Here is a 14696-nt window from a genome sequence, read left to right as displayed (position 1 = left end):
CTCTGTTTCCTGTCTGTTAACCAGTTTTCAATCCATGCCAGTATATTACCCCCAATCCCATGTGCTTTAATTTTGCACACTAACCTCTTATGTGGGACTTTATCAAAGGCTTTCTAAAAATCCAAATACACCACATCCACTGGTTCTCCCTTATCTAGTCTACCAGTTACATCCTCAAAAAACTCCAGTAGGGTTGTCAAACACGATTTCCCTTTCATAAATCCATGTTGACTTTGTCTAATCCTGTTGATGTTTTCTAAGTGTCCTGTTATCACCTGTTCGTGTACCCCCGTCAGGATTGTACCATTTAGTTTATATTTCCTCTCCCCATTCTTTCTACCAAAATGCATCATTTCACATTTTTCTGCGTTAAATTTTATCTGCCATGTTACCCGCCCATTCCACCAGCCTGTCTCTGTCCTCTTGAAGTCTATCACTCTCCTCCTCACTGTTCACTATACTTCCAATTGTGCCCGGTACACCCACGTCCAAGTCATTAATATATATCAAGGAAAGCCGTGGTCCTAGTACCGACCCCTGGGGAACACCACTGTGTACATTCCTCCAGTCCGAAAAACAACCGTTCACCACTGCTCTCTGTTTCCTGTCACTGAGCCAATTCCGTATCCATGCTGCCACTGTCCCTTTTATTCCATGGGCTTCAACTTTGCTGGCAAGCCTAATTAAACCACACTTGTCCAAGTGACTGCTAATTTTGTCCCTGATTATTGTTTTTAAAAGCTTCCCCACTACCGAGGTCAAACTGACTGGCCTGTAGTTGCTGGGTTTATCTTTACACCCTTTGTTGAACAAGGGTGTAACATTTGCAATTCTCCAGTCCTCTGGCACCACCCCTGTATCTAACACCCGGTGCGGAGGGGAGCGGGCGGGTCGGAGGACCTCCTCGTAGGACTGCTCCTGGACCTGGCCAAAGTGGCCATTAACAGGTCCAGGCAGCGGGCGGTCGAGGGGGTCGTCCGGCCCGATTGCCTGCCTCTCTTCCGCGGCTATGTTTGCGCCCGGGTGGCCCTGGAGATGGAGCACGCGGTGTCCGCCAGCAGGCTCGAGGCCTTCCGAGACCGGTGGGCGCTGCGGGGACTGGAGTACATCATCACCCCGGCCAATGTAATAATTTAATTTGATAAGTTTTATTTAAAGTTCTGTTAATTTTCAGTTAATTTGGCTCAATAAAAAGAGAGGACCTCTGTATCTAAGGAGGATTGGAAGATTATGGCCAGTACCTCCGCGATTTCCTCCTTCAATTCCCTCAGCATCCTAAGATGCCTCCCGTCCGCTCCTGGTGACTTATGCATAGGATTACATGGGATATACAGCACAGAAACAGGCCATTCGGCCCATCTAGTCCATGCCAGTGTTTATGCTCCACTCGAGCCTCCTCTCGTCTTTCCTCATCTAAATCTATCAGGATAACCCTCTTCCCTTCTTCCTCACATGCTTATCTAGCCTCCCCTTAAATGCATCTATACTATTCTGCATTTATACCTTATTCCACCGATGTGGAGAATGTCATGTGTTGGGGTTTGAGTTGTGATGCGGGGTATCTCCACCAGTGTCACCATCTCAGAGACTCTCACCCTGAATCTGTGAAATGAAAATGACCATGAACTGAGACTGGAGCCGAACACCCCCCAGTTACAGCGAGGCCCGGCCCGGCCCGGACATCCCATTCTCTCTGTGTTTTATTGCAGACACTGGGGGAGGGGCGGGTGCAGCGAATGAGGTTATCCACTTTGGTGGCAAAAAAAGGAAGGCAGATTATTATCTGAATGGCAATAGATTGGGAGAAGGGAAAGTGCGACGAGACCTGGGTGTTCTTGTGCACCAGTCGCTGAAGGTAAGCATGCAGGTGCAGCAGGCGGTTAAGAAGGCAAATGGTATGTTGGCCTTCGTAGCAAGAGGGTTCGAGTACAGGAACAAGGATGTCTTGCTGCAGTTGTACAGGGCCTTGGTGAGACCGCACCTTGAGTATTGTGTGCAGTTTTGGTCGCCTTATCTGAGGAAGGATGTTCTTGCCATGGAGGGAGTGCAGCAAAGATTCACCAGGCTGATACCTGGGATGGCAGGAATGACGTACGAGGAGAGATTGGGTCGATTGGGCTTGTACTCACTGGAGTTTAGAAGATTGAGAGGGGATCTCATCGAAACCTATAAAATTCTGTCAGGCCTGGACAGACTAGATGCAGGAAGGATGTTCCCGATGGCCGGGGAGTCCAGAACCAGGGGTCATAGTCTAAGGATAAGGGGAAAGCCATTTAGGACTGATATGAGGAGGAATTTCTTCACCCAGAGAGTGGTGAACCTGTGGAATTCTCTACCACAGAGGGCGGTGGAGGCCAGTTCATTAAATATATTCAAGAAGGAGTTGGATATATTTCTTAAGGCTAAAGGGATCCAGGGATATGGGGAGAAAGCAGGGACAGGGTACTGAATTTGGATGATCAGCCATGATCTCATTGAATGGCGGAGCAGGCTCGAGGGGCCAAATGGCCGACTCCTGCTCCTATCTTCTATGTTTCTATGTTTCAGCGAGCCACCAGGGAGCCGGGGCTCGTTTGAAATGATTTCTGTCTGAAATGTGAGCCCGGCCCCGGGACAGAGATGATTTGATTCCGCGATCAGCTCTTTTTGGAGAGATGTGGGTGGCTCTGAGAAAAGCCTTTGGGTTCAGATGTTTACAAGTTGCCCTTTTTATTTACTTTCAGGCGCTGCTTTCTGAGGCTTTGCTGATTTGGCCTCGGCCTCGACTTTTCCACCTTGGCAACCTTCACCTTTCCACCTGTGGCATTCTTGGGGCTCTTGGGCTTCTTTGCCGCCGCCGCCTTCCCCGCCGCCGCTTTCGCTGCCTTTTTTGGCGTTGGCGCCGCCTTGGTGCTGGTTTTCTTGGCGCTGGTTTCTTCACCTTCTTTCCCACTTTTCCCTGGGATTATCTACTTTAAGTACAGCTAGCCTTTCTAATACCTCCTCTTTATCAATTTTTATCCTATCAAGTGTCTCCACTACCTCCTCCTTCACTATGTCTATGGCAGCATCCTCTTCCTTGGTGAAGACAGATGCAAAGTACTCGTTTAGTACCTCAGCCATGCCCTCTGCCTCCATGTGTAGTGTCAGGAGGAAAAGACTGGTAAAATCCCAAGTCGGTCCCTTGCAGTCCGATTCGGGAGAATATATAATGGAGAATAAGGAAATGGCAGACCAATTAAACTCATACTTTGGTTCTGTATTCACAAAGGAGGACACAAATAACCTCCCAGGAATATCGGCAAACATAGGGACTAATGAGAGGGAGGAGCTGACAGAAATTAGTATCTCTAGGGATATGGTGTTGGGTAAGTTGAGGGGACTGAAGGCCGACAAATCCCCGGGGCCTGATAAACTACATCCTAGGGTACTTAAGGAGGTGGCCCTGGAGATAGCAGATGCTCTAAGGATCATCTTCCGGAACTCCATTGACTCGGGAACAGTACCCGTGGATTGGAGGGTAGCTAATGTTACCCCAATATTTAAAAAGGGGGGTAGAGAGAAAGCAGGGAATTATAGACCAGTAAGCCTTACATCGGTTGTGGGCAAAATGCTAGAGTCCATTATTAAGGATAAAATAGCGGAGCACTTGACAAATGGGGAAAGGATCGGACAGAGTCAACATGGATTTACAAAGGGTAAATCGTGTTTGACTAATCTGCTGGAATTTTTTGAGGAAGTAACTGGTAAAATAGATGGGGGAGAGCCAGTGGATGTGGTGTACCTTGACTTCCAGAAAGCCTTCGATAAGGTTCCACACAAAAGATTATCATGCAAAATTAAGGCTCATGGGATTGGGGGCAAAGTATTAACGTGGATAGAGAACTGGCTGGCGGATAGAAAACAGAGAGTTGGAATAAACGGCTCGTTTTCGGAGTGGCAGGCAGTGACCAGCGGGGTGCCGCAAGGATCTGTCCTGGGACCCCAGCTGTTCACAATATATATAAATGATCTGGATCAGGGAATTGGATGCAATATTTCCAAATTCGCTGACGACACTAAACTAGGAGGAGGGGTGGGCTCTGATGAGGATGTCAGGAGGCTACAGTGCGATTTGGACAGGTTGGGGGAATGGGCGGATACGTGGCAGATGCACTATAATGTGGATAAATGCGAGGTTATCCACTTTGGGGGTAAAAACAGGAGGGTAGATTATTATCTAAATGGCAATAGATTGGGAGATGGGGAAGTGCAGAGGGACCTGGGTGTTCTTGTGCACCAGTCACTGAAGGAGAGCATGCAGGTGCAACAGGCGATTAAGAAGGCAAATGGTATGTTGGCCTTCATATCAAGGGGGTTCGAGTATAGGAATAGGGATACCTTACTACAGCTGTACAAGGTGCTGGTGAGACCGCATCTGGAGTATTGTGTACAGTTTTGGTCGCCCCATCTGCGGAAGGATGTTCTTGCCATGGAAAGAGTGCAGCGGCGATTCACCAGGCTGATACCTGGAATGGCGGGAATGACCTACGAGGAGAGATTGAATAGTTTGGGCTTGTACTCACTGGAGTTTAGAAGATTGAGAGGGGATCTCATCGAAACATATAAAATTATGGCAGGCCTGGACAGGCTGAATTCAGAGAGAATGTTTCCAATGGCAGGGGAGCACAGAACCAGGGGCCACAGTCTAAAAATAGCGGGCAAATCATTTAAAACAGAGATGAGGAAGAATTTCTTCACTCAAAGAGTGGTGAGCCTGTGGAATTCCCTGCCACAGAGGGCTGTGAAGGCTAATTCAATAAATATTTTCAAGAGAGAATTGGATATATTTCTGAAGGCTAAGGGGATTAAGGGTTACGGAGAAAAGGCGGGGACGGGGTACTGAACTGGTAAGATCAGCTAAGATCTCAGATGAAGATCAGCCATGATCTCATTGAATGGCGGAGCAGGCTCGAAGGGCCGAATGGCCTACTCCTGTTCCTATCTCTATGTTTCTATGTTTCTATGTCTCCCTTTTGGTCCCTAATTGGCCCCACCCCTTTTACTATAAGAAGAAACATCAAAACAATTCATGATTTTGAACACCTCTATCAAATCACCCCTTAACCTTCTCTGCTCTAAGGAGAACAACCCCAGCTTCTCCAGTCTCTCCACATCACTGAAGTCCCTCATCCCTGGTACCATTCCAGTAAATCTCCTCTGCACCCTCTCCAAGGCCTTGACATCCTTCCCAAAGTGTGGTCACCAGGATTGGACACAATACTCCAGCTGAGGCCTAACCAGTGTTTTTTAGCATATTTACAAGAATGGGCAGCAGGGTTGAAAGACTTCAGTTACGTAGTAAAATGTCCCAAGGTGCTTCACAGCAGCGTTCTTGGACAAAATTTGACACCGAGCCACATAAAGAGATATTAGGACAGGTAACCAAAAGCTTGGTCGAGGAGGTAGGTTTTAAGCAGTGCCTTAAAGCAGAAGAGTGAGACAGAGCCTAACCTCGATGTTGGGAAAATTATTGGAAAGAATTCTGAAGGACAGGATAAATCTTCATTTAGAAAGACACGGATTAATCAAGGCTAGTCGGCACGGATTTGTTAAGGGAAGGTCGTGTCTGACAAACTTGATTGAATTTTTTGAGGAGGTAACAAGGAGGGTCGATGAGGGTAGTGTGTTTGATGCAGTGTATATGGACTTTAGCAAGGCTTTTGATAAGGTTCCACATGGCAGACTGGCCACGAAGTTAAAAGCCCATGGGATCCAGGGCAAAATGTCAAGTTGGATTCAAAACTGGCTCGGAGACAGGAAGCAGAGGGTAATGGTTGACGGGTGTTTTTGTGACTGGAAGGCTGCTTCCAGTGGGGTTCCGCAGGGCTCAGTACTAGGTCCCTTGCTTTTTGTGGTATATATCAATGATCTAGACTTTAATATAGGGGGTATGATTAAGAAGTTTGCAGATGATACTAAAATCGGCTGTGTGGTTGATACTGAAGAAGGAAGCTGTAGACTGCAGGAAGACATCAATAAATTGGTCAGCTGGGCAGAACAGTGCCAAATGGAATTCAATCCGGAGAAGTGTGAGGTAATGCATTTGGGGAGGGCTAACAAGGAAAGGGAATACACATTAAATGGTAGGACACTGAGTAGTGTAGAGGAACAAAGGGACCTTGGCGTGCATGTCCACAGATCCCTGAAGGTAGCAGGCCAGGTAGATAAGGTGGTTATGCTTCAACTGTATAAAACACTAGTTAGGCCTCAGCTAGAGTACTGCGTGCAGTTCTGGTCACCACATTACAGGAAAGATGTGATTGCACTAGAGAGGGTACAGAGGAGATTTACAAGGATGTTGCCAGGAGTAGAGAATCTTAGCTATGAGGAAAGACTGGATAGGCTGGGTCTGTTCTCCTTGGAACAGAGGAGGCTGAGGGGAGACCTTATTGAGGTGTATAAAATTATGAGGGGCCTAGATAAAGTGGATAGAAAGGACCTATTTCCCTTAGCAGAGGGGTCAAAAACCAGGGGGCACAGATTTAAAGTAATTGGTGGAAGGTTTAGAGGGGATTTGAGGGGAAATTTCTTCACCCAGAGGGTTGTGGGGGTCTGGAACTCACTGCCTGAAAGGGAGGTAGAGGCAGGAACCCGAACCACATTTAAAAAGTACTTGGATGTGCCCTTGGGATGCTGTAACCTGCAGGGCTACGGACCAAGAGCTGGGAAGTGGGATTAGGCCGGATAGCTCTTTGTTGGCCGGCGCGGACACGATGGGCCGAATGGCCTCCTTCCGTGCTGGAACTTTCTGTGATTCTATGAGAGACGGAGAGGTTTAGGGAGGGAATTTTTAAAATATTTGTTCATGGGATGTGGGCGTCGCTGGAAAGGCCAGCATTGTTCTTCTAGGTGGGAGAGGTCGCCGGTTTGGGAGGTGCTGCCGAAGAAGTCTTGGCGAGTTGCTGCAGTGCATCTTGTAGATGGTCCACACTGCAGCCACGGTACGCCGGTGGTGGAGGGAGTGAATGTTTAAGGTGGTGGATGGGGTGCCAATCAAACGGGCTGCTCTGTCCTGAATGGTGTCGAGCTTCTTGAGTGTTGTTGGAGCTGCACTCATCCAGGCAAGTGGAGAGTATTCCATCACACTCCTTACTTGTGCCTTGTAGATGGTGGAAAGGCTTTGGGGAATCAGGAGGTGAGACACTCGCTGCAGAACACCCAGCCTCTGACCTGCTCTTGTTGTCACAGTATTTATGTGGCTGGTCCAGTTAAGTTTCTGGTCAATGGTGACCCCCAGGATATTGATGTTGGGGGATTTGGCGATGGTAATGCCGTTGAATGTCAAGGGGGGGGGGGGGGGGGTGGTTAGATGCTCGCTTGTTGGAGATAGTCATTGCCTGGCACTTGTGTGGCGCGAATGTTACCTGCCACTTATCAGCCCAAGCCTGAACGTTGTCCAGGTCTTGTTGCATGTGGGCATGGACTGCTTCATTATCTGAGGAGTTGCGAATGGCACTGAACACTGTGCAGTCAGCGAACTTCCCCACTTCTGACCTTATGATGGAGGGAAGGTCATTGATGAAGCAGCTGAAGATGGTTGGGCCTAGGACACTGCCCTGAGGAACTCCTGCAGCGACGTCCTGGGGCTGTGATGATTGACCTTCAACCACCACAACCTTCTTCCTTTGTGCTAGGTTACCGAGATGGGGAGGGGCGAGGGGACAGCTCTCTTTGGTTGCGGGGGCGTAGAGTCTAGTAATGGAAATTAGGGGAAAACACCAGTGAGGATGGAGGATTTGATCAGTTTCCCCTTTGAGGGGATTAATGGAATCATTCCAGTGACTTTAATGGTTATCACTGTGATTTTAACCCCCCCCCCCCCCCGACAGTTGGCTGAGATCGGCTCACTCTGCACAAACCCGCGCTCGACCCGAGGGTCTCCGGGTAACTCGGGCATCTTAAATGTAGAATGATTTCGAAATTTAGAAATCAAATCAGAGAAAGAACATGGGGCTCTTTTTCTGGCCATGACGTGACCTTGTGTTTGTACATCATGTCCCCTCACACCGAACAAACTCACACACCAACTCATTCAACCAGGAATGGAGGAGGCGAGACTTTAAAAATGAATCGACTTGTTCAGGACGGGCAGAGGGAGGTGCGGGGGAGGAGGGCGGTGCGGGGTCGGAGAGGGTGTGGGGGAGGGAGGTGCGGGGTCGGAGAGGGTGTGGGGGAGGGAGGTGCGGGGTCGGAGAGGGTGTGGGGGAGGGAGGTGCGGGGTCGGAGAGGGTGGGGGGAGGTGCGGGGTCGGAGAGGGTGTGGGGGGAGGGAGGTGCGGGGTTGGGGAGGGTGGGGGGGAGGTGCGGGGGGGTGGGGGAGGTGCGGGGTCGGGGAGGGTGGGGGGTGGTGCGGGGTCGGAGAGGGTGGGGGGGGGGGGGAGGTGGGGAGGGTGGGGGCAGCCCAGGAGCTGGAATCTGTTGGATTCCTTTCCTCCCGCAGTCTATCCTTCACCTTATGTTCACCAGCCTTGGAAAGCCGACCTTGGATCAGTGGCTGTGGGGAATTAAACTATTTTTCCTTTTAGCCTGTAACCGGGCTGGTGTGTCGGGGATCGGTGCAGTGAAGTGGTTTGGTGTCTGCTTGGGAAGAGTGCGTGTGCGAGCAGTCAGCAACTGTTTAACATTTATTTCCCAAACTTGTGAAATCTTTTCTAACAAGTGATGTTTGTGTTTGATCTCCCGTCTGAGTTCAGGCCAACAACTGCGAGAGTTCTGCCGCAGTCATGTCTGAACCAGCCCTGCCTGTTCCTGTTGGCTCTGACTGTGTGTTCTGACCCTGGAGGGAGTGTGTGGGGTTGGTGGGGGGGGGGTTGGGGGCAGGTGGTGTGGAGGATCTGCCGGGGGAGATTGAAGTTACTGACGTTCTGCTTGCTGGTGTGTGGAACAGGCTTGTCCATGTTTAGAGATTAAAGGAGGAAAGAGCCAGAGGATGTGGTGAACCACAGATAGCAGCTCCAGACACTCGGCCCACGTTCCTGATCCCTGGCTGAGGAATGTTGGGGGGTTTTCCCAGATCTGTAAGGGTGGGGACTGGGCTAAGGAGATTCAGCACAGGTACAGTGGGCCAGGAGAGAAAGGCCAGGAGAATGGGATAAGTGGCTAACTGAGAGATACAGCACAGACACCCTTCCCTCGTCTCCCCTCTCTCCCACAGACCCTGGCTGAGGGACAGATTCGACTCTCAGCAACACTCATTTTCTGACACTTATTCTTGAACGATAGTTATTGTGTGAAGAACCAAAGGGTGAAACTGTACCCCAGTGAGAGTCAGTGTCTGTGGAGCTGTACCCCAGTGAGAGTCAGTGTCTGTGGAACTGTACCCCAGTGAGAGTCAGTGTCTGTGGAACTGCACCCCAGTGAGAGTCAGTGTCTGTGGAACTGTACCCCAGTGAGAGTCAGTGTCTGTGGAACTGTACCCCAGTGAGAGTCAGTGTCTGTGGAACTGTACCCCAGTGAGAGTCAGTGTCTGTGGAACTGTACCCCAGTGAGAGTCAGTGTCTGTGGAACTGTACCCCAGTGAGAGTCAGTGTGTGTGGAACTGTACCCCAGTGAGAGTCAGTGTCTGTGGAACTGTACCCCAGTGAGAGTCAGTGTCTGTGGAACTGTACCCCAGTGAGCGTCACTGTCAGTGGAACTGCACCCCAGTGAGAGTCAGTGTGTGTGGAACTGTACCCCAGAGAGAGTCAGTGTCTGTGGAACTGTACCCCAGTGAGAGTCAGTGCCTGTGGAACTGTACCCCAGTGAGAGTCAGTGTCTGTGGAACTGTACCTCAGTGAGAGTCAGTGTCTGTGGAACTGTACCCCAGTGAGAGTCAGTGTCTGTGGAACTGTACCCCAGTGAGAGTCAGTGTCTGTGGAACTGTACCCCAGTGAGAGTCAGTGTCTGTGGAACTGTACCCCAGTGAGAGTCAGTGTGTGTGGAACTGTACCTCAGTGAGAGTCAGTTTCTGTGGAACTGTACCTCAGTGAGAGTCAGTGTGTGTGGAACTGTACCCCAGTGAGAGTCTGTGGAACTGTACCCCAGTGAGAGTCAGTGTGGAACTGTACCCCAGTGAGAGTCGGTGTCTGTGGAACTGTACCCCAGTGAGAGTCAGTGTCTGTGGAACTGTACCCCAGTGAGAGTCAGTGTCTGTGGAACTGTCCCCCAGTGAGAGTCAGTGTCGGTGGAACTGTACCCCAGTGAGAGTCAGTGTGTGTGGAACTGTACCCCAATGAGAGTCTGTGGAACTGTACCCCAGTGAGAGTCAGTGTGGAACTGTACCCCAGTGAGAGTCAGTGTGGAACTGTACCCCAGTGAGAGTCGGTGTCTGTGGAACTGTACCCCAGTGAGAGTCAGTGTCTGTGGCACTGTACCCCAGTGAGAGTCAGTGTGGAACTGTACCCCAGTGAGAGTCGGTGTCTGTGGAACTGTCCCCCAGTGAGTGTCAGTGTCTGTGGAATTCTACCCCAGTGAGAGTCAGTGTCTGTGGAACTGTACCCCAGTGAGAGTCAGTGTCTGTGGAACTGTACCCCAGTGAGAGTCAGTGTCTGTGGAACTGTACCCCAGTGAGAGTCAGTGTCGGTGGAACTGTACCCCAGTGAGAGTCAGTGTCGGTGGAACTGTACCCCAGTGGTTGGGGGCTGTGGGAGGCGGGGGTTTAGGGGGGGCCGAGGTTTATTGCGGTGGGGTTGGGTGGTGGGGTTGGTGGGTAATGAACTATGGGCCTTGGTAGGTAATCTGTTGTGACGCAGGCTCCACTCCGGGAACATGAAGTCCTTGGTTCTTTCTCTGGAGCCGGGCAGCGCTCAGTGTTTGCTGTGATGTGACGGCAGTTACAGATGTACTTGTCGAACAGGGTACGTCAAATCGCCACAGTGTTGGCTGCACCAAGGCCCCGAGCCCCCACTCCTGATCACTAGTCAGTGGCCCCTGTGTGAGAGAGAGTGTCTGTGTGAGTCTGTGTGAATGAGTGTGTTTAGCCTCGGCCTGTTATAGAGGCTATTGGAGGTACTGAGCACAAGCCCACCCAGATGATTGTGTTTACAGGGATGACATCATCATATTTTAGGACATAGTTTGTCTGAATTTAACTTTGTCTTCAAGTTGAATCTGGAATGGGAGGGACTGGTCCCGGCGCGGTGGGGGAGTTGGGGGTGGGAGAGATGGGGAGGGGAGTGGGGGGAGGGGAGGGGAGTGGGGGGGGAGGGGAGTGGGGGGGGGAGGGGAGTGGAGTGGGGGGGGGAGGGGAGTGGAGTGGGGGGGAGTGGGGGGGAGGAGAGGGGGGGAGTGGGGGGGAGGAGAGGGGGGGAGTGGAGTGGGGGGGAGGGGAGTGGGGGGGGAGGGGAGTGGGGGGGGGGAGTGGAGTGGGGGGGGAGGGGAGTGGAGTGGGGGGGGAGTGGAGTGGGGGGAGGGGAGTGGGGGGAGGGGGGAGTGGGGGGGAGGGGAGTGGGGGGGAGGGGAGTGGAGTGGGGGGAGGGGAGTGGGGGGGAGGGGAGTGGAGTGGGGGGAGGGGAGTGGGGGGGAGGAGAGGGGGGGAGGGGGGAGGGTGAGGGGATGGGGAGGGGAGTTGTGGTGAGGGTGAGTGGGGGAGGTGAGTGGGGGAGGGGGATAAATGTAGAAACTGGGCTGAGACGCGATGCTGTCTGGGGATGAACTGTGGGTGTGAGGGTTGCGCAGTGAGCTGCCCTTCACCGCGGTGATGTTGCTGTGTTGCAGGGCCCGGCGCGGGTTTAAGGTGGAACCGCATCTTCTCCAGAAGCAGGAGGGCGGGTAAGTGAGAGGCGGAGGCGCCATGGCCCAGCGAGCCGCCTCTCTCGCCGGGGCAGTGGCTTGTGTTGTGACCCTCCTGGTGGCCAAGGCTCGGGCTCAGGGACTGAAGCAAACGTCGCGGTTTGCGGGGAAACCCTTTGTGGCGGTGTGGAACGCTCCGACCCAGGAATGTGTCCGCTATTCGGTCACTCTGGACCTCAACATGTTCGACATCATTTCATCGCCAAACGAAGGGTTTTATGACCAGAAACTGACCATCTTCTACAAAGAGAGACTTGGTAAATACCCGCACTACCGCGGGCAGCAGCCTGTCAATGGAGGCTTGCCACAGAACAGCAGCCTGCTGGGGCACCTGACCGAGGTGGAGCGGGACATCGAGCGCTACATGCGGTCCCGGGACGCCGAGGGTCTGGCGGTCATCGACTGGGAGGAGTGGAGGCCGCTCTGGATCCGTAACTGGAAGAGCAAGCAGATTTACCGCAACAACTCACGGCGCCTGGTGTCCAACAAACACCCGGAATGGCCCCAGAACGACGTCAACAGAGAGGCACAGTTCGAGTTTGAGCAATCTGGCCAGAGGTTCATGGTGGAGACGCTGCGCAAGGCCAGGAACACGAGGCCGCGCAGCATGTGGGGCTTCTACCTGTTCCCCGACTGTTACAACCATGATTACAAGAACAGTGCAGCCAACTACACGGGCCGCTGCCCTGACGTGGAGATCTCCCGCAACGACCTGCTGATGTGGCTGTGGAGGAACAGCACGGCTATCTACCCCTCCATCTACCTGGACAAAATGCTGCGCTCCTCTGACAGCGGCATCAAGTTTGTCCGCTCCAGAGTCAAGGAGGCGCTACGAGTGTCCGAGCTCCACAGCGACAACTACTCACTGCCTGTGTTCGTGTACTCGCGGCCCACCTACAGCTACACTGTCGACCTGCTGACCCAGGTAAGCAGCCCAGCCAGGCTTACAGCACAGTGTTCTTCATCTCCAGGCACACTGTCTGTCCCCAGCACTCCCCGGATAGACACAGAGTAAAGTTCCCTCTACACTGTCCCATCAAACACTCCCAGGGCAGGTACAGCACGGGTTAGATACAGAGTAAAGCTCCCTCTACACTGTCCCATCCAACACTCCCAGGGCAGCGACAGCACGGGTTAGATACAGAGTAAAGCTCCCTCTACAGTCTCCCATCAAACACTCCCAGGGCAGGTACAGCACGGGTTCGATACAGAGTAAAGCTCCCTCTACACTGTCCCATCAAACACTCCCAGGGCAGGTACAGCACGGGTTAGATACAGAGTAAAGCTCCCTCTACACTGTCCCATCAAACACTCCCAGGGCAGGTACAGCACGGGTTAGATACAGAGTAAAGCTCCCTCTACAGTCTCCCATCAAACACTCCCAGGGCAGCGACAGCACGGGTTAGATACAGAGTAAAGCTCCCTCTACAGTCTCCCATCAAACACTCCCAGGGCAGCGACAGCACGGGTTCGATACAGAGTAAAGCTCCCTCTACACTGTCCCATCAAACACTCCCAGGGCAGGTACAGCACAGGGTTAGATACAGAGTAAAGCTCCCTCTACACTGTCCCATCAAACACTCCCAGGGCAGGTACAGCACAGGGTTAGACTCAGAGTAAATGAGTAAGCCTGTTCTGTGAAACTGATTTCTTCCTATCTCGACTCTAATGTTTCTCCCCTTGTGTGGTAAACCACTTTTATCGTTACACTATAGTTATCACTGTTGTATTGTTATCACCGTTATCACTGTTGTATCACGATACGAGGTCGCCTCTTGTCGCGCTGTTATACCTGGGCTGACCACCTCCGACTCCGCCCATGGCTCCACCTACCTGCCCAGGTATAAAGGTAGTCGACTGGCTGGTATTCCTCCTTGTTGGACCCGATCACCCACGAGGGTGGGCTCTGTTATTTAGTCAATAAAAACCTTTAGTTACGTTCCTAACTCGTCGCTTTTTATTGGACGAATTGATAGGTATATCAATTTTATACCAGCCAGTCGACTACCTTTATACCTGGGCAGGTAGGTGGAGCCATGGGCGGAGTCGGAGGTGGTCAGCCCAGGTATAACAGCGCGACAAGAGGCGACCTCGTATCGTGATACAACAGTGATAACGGTGATAACAATACAACAGTGATAACTATAGTGTAACGATAAAAGTGGTTTACCACACCTTGTCCAGTCTCTTCCCACCTACATTCGCGACTCTTCCAACGCCCTCCGCCACTTTAACAGTTTCCAGTTTCCTGGCCCCAACCGCTTCCTTTTCACCATGGACGTACAATCCCTCTACACCTCCATCCCCCACCAGGATGGCCTGAGGGCGCTCCGCTTCTTCCTTGAACAGAGGCCCAACCAGTCCCCATCCACCACCACCCTCCTCCGCCTGGCTGAACTTGTTCTCACATTGAACAACTTCTCCTTTGACTCCATTCACTTCCTCCAAATTAAAGGTGTTGCTATGGGCATGGGTCCTAGCTATGCCTGCCTGTTCATGGGATATGTGGAACATTCTTTGTTCCAGTCCTACTCGGGTCCCCTCCCTCACCTTTTTCGATACATTGATGACTGTATCGGTGCCGTTTCCTGCTCTCACCCCGAACTAGAAAATGTCACCTTCACATGGTTCATCTCCGACTCTTCCCTTCCCTTCCTCGACTTCTCTGTCTCCATCTCTGGGGATAGGTTATTGACCAACATTCACTGACAAGCCCATTGACTCCCACAGCTACCTGGACTACACTTCCTCCCACCCAGCCCCTGTAAGGACTCTATTCCATTCTCCCAGTTTCTCCGCCTCCGCCGTATCTGCTCCGACGATGCCACCTTCCACACCAGTGCTTCCGACATGTCTTCCTTTTTCCTTAACCGAGGATTCCCCTCTACCGTGGTTGACACGGCCCTC

At 51.9% G+C, this 14696-nt stretch overlaps 1 pseudogene across 2 annotated transcripts in view; it reads left to right on the top strand.

The window, feature by feature from the left end:
- Window positions 1-12848, top strand: part of LOC147111370 (hyaluronidase-2 pseudogene) — a 53140-nt pseudogene extending 40292 nt beyond the window's left edge. The window contains exon 2 of one of the 2 annotated variants that reach the window (XR_015080091.1): window positions 11715-12848. The product of XR_015080091.1 is annotated as a hyaluronidase-2 pseudogene, transcript variant X2 (transcript). The remainder of the gene's footprint in view (window positions 1-11714) is intronic. The other variant, XR_015080090.1, reaches the window with a different exon arrangement.
- Window positions 12849-14696: the final 1848 nt, after the last annotated feature.

The sequence above is a fragment of the Somniosus microcephalus genome, chromosome 11 (genome assembly GCF_052327205.1).
Source record: "Somniosus microcephalus isolate GS21.2 chromosome 11, FLI_Smic_1.0, whole genome shotgun sequence".
NCBI classification, from domain to species: domain Eukaryota; kingdom Metazoa; phylum Chordata; class Chondrichthyes; order Squaliformes; family Somniosidae; genus Somniosus; species Somniosus microcephalus.
This window is presented reverse-complemented; position numbering and strand designations above follow the sequence as displayed.